General features: G+C 54.3%; 1 protein-coding gene across 1 annotated transcript in view; it reads left to right on the top strand.

The window, feature by feature from the left end:
* Positions 1-2,267, top strand: part of TCERG1L (transcription elongation regulator 1 like) — a 233,753-nt gene that overhangs the window by 137,724 nt on the left and 93,762 nt on the right. The gene's annotated exons all lie outside the window — the stretch shown is intronic.

Here is a 2,267-nt window from a genome sequence, read left to right as displayed (position 1 = left end):
GCTGCAGGAGCCAGTGGGGGATGCGGCCAGGCAGGGCAGCAATCAGGGGGGCTGGGGGAGTAAGCAGGAGTGGGGCATGTGGGCCCTCCAGGGGGCGTGGTAGCCCCTATGGGGGCCATTTTACCCCTATTGGAGGGCTATGGCTCCCATGGTGGGGCTGTAACCCCTTTTGGGGGGGCTGTGCCTCCTGTGATGGGTGTAGCTCGTGGGAGGGTCTGTAACCCTTGTGGAGGAGATGTGGCCCCTGTGGAGGGGCTGTCACCCCTGTGGGGGCCCCTGTGGGGAGCAGTAAAGCATATAAGTATTTAGAATTCACTTTATTATGATGATGGAGACACTGGTACACTTCCAAATTGCTTTAACACTGTAGATATATCAATAAAACATTGCCCAACTGATTGCTGTTTCTCTGTCTCACTCTGTGTGTGTGTGTGTGTGTGTGTATACATAGCCATCTTTTGTTTTAATTGTGGATAAACATGGATTTTGGGGTATTTTACAGAGTGACTTTGGGATTTTTTTATCAGAGGTTTTTCAGTTTTCAAATAGGGAACACCAGAATTCCTGCTATGGAAGCCAGTGGCAGAACCTGCCTGCTCAGAGCTGGCACCTTGGACCCAGCTGGTGGTGTCTGACCTCCTGGACAATTGAGGCCAGGAGGACATGCTTTGAGAGTTCAAAACAGGCCACCACACCTGGAACATCATCCGTACGATAGCTGCCCAGATGGCTAGGCAGGTGGCACACATGGCAGTAGTGCTGCACAAAGGCCAACTTTGCAGCCACAGCCCACTGGCAGCTGGCCCAGAGGGGAAGATGCCTTTAGCTGTGCATTCCCCATCCAGGTTTGCAGGTGCACAGCCGGTCACAGCCAGACTGCTGCAGTGGGTAGAGGGTACAGGGAGCTCTCAGGGCTGCTTCAGCAGTCCAGCTGGGACAAGGGATAGTGTCCCCAGGTACCAATTGCCTGAGCCCCAGAAGCTCCTGAGAGCAAGTAGCCCTGAGGTACTTGATAGGGCAGCTTTTTGTACTGATCAGGCCAGGACAGGGCAGCTTTCTATACTGCTGTGGACAGCACAGGTGCTGGCTCTGGGGTCTAGCTCCCCCTGGCTCCAAATCCAGGAGGAGCCAGGCAGGGTTATTTTTCCCCAAGTGGCACAATTTGCCCCACATGAAAGTGCATGTCTGGGCACATTTGGTGAGGCCAAAAACCCTGGCTCACATTTGCACCGCTTCTATTTGAGCTGCTGCAAGTGTACGTGCCTGCATGTGTGGATGTGTCCAGGGAGGCAGCAGCAGCATGGAGCTTGGGTGGGTAGGGTGTGGGTGAGAGGGAGGGTGGGAGTGGTGGGGAACCCCCCACACTTTGCCCATTGTACGCAGCCCCTAGCAGGTAGTGGTGGCAGCAGCAGCAGCAGGCAGGGGTGCTCGGGGTACTTGTGCCTAGTGCAGGTGCTGGTACCCAGTAGCATGCGGTTCCAGCCAGCACTGCACATTGCAGGGAGGAGCACAGCCCCTGCTGGGTTGCTTCTATCACCAGCACTCCCCACCATGCAAGTGCAGCCCCTGAAATTGCACACCACCAGAGGGAAGCTCCATGTGCGGGACCCAGCTGTCTTACCTGCCCCTGCTGCACAGGTCCTAGGACTGCAGAAGTGGAGGGGAGTTCTGGCTCCTGCTTCCTCATGGAGTCCTGGGACCACACCGACGGCTCCAGTATGTGGGGCTCCCTCCCTTGACATATGAGTGTGAAGACTGCACGTGTGTGGTGGGGAGTGATGGCAGTAGAGGTGGCCCAGCAGGGGTTGTGCTCCTCGCTGTGATGTGAAGTGCTGGCTGGAGCCTTGTGCTGCAAGGCACCGGCACCTGCACCAGACATGAGCGCCCCCACCTGCCGCTGCTACTGCTGCACCATGATAGGAGTGTGTGTGTGTGTGTGTGGGGGGGCACCCCCACCCTTCTTCATATCCCACAAACACCACATACCCACACCCTGCCCCCACAACCCACATATATACAACCCCCAACATATCCTATGCCCCCCACACACCAGCACGTGTGCACGCACACACACAGATCCCTACACTCTACCATACGCCCCCCACACACAATATACAAGACTAAGATTTTATTTTTAAGTTACTATGCAATCACATCTATATTCAATACATAAACACAAATCATGACAAAAGTATTTTTTGTAATATTAAAATATGTTATAGTAGGTGTTTGACTTTTAGTGTATGATTTGGTTTCTTCTGGTCCTA

Source organism: Alligator sinensis, unplaced genomic scaffold (genome assembly GCF_000455745.1).
Source record: "Alligator sinensis unplaced genomic scaffold, ASM45574v1 scaffold1055_1, whole genome shotgun sequence".
Lineage (NCBI taxonomy): Eukaryota > Metazoa > Chordata > Crocodylia > Alligatoridae > Alligator > Alligator sinensis.
The sequence above is the reverse complement of the archived record's forward strand: the minus strand, read 5'-3'. Positions and strand labels throughout refer to the sequence as shown.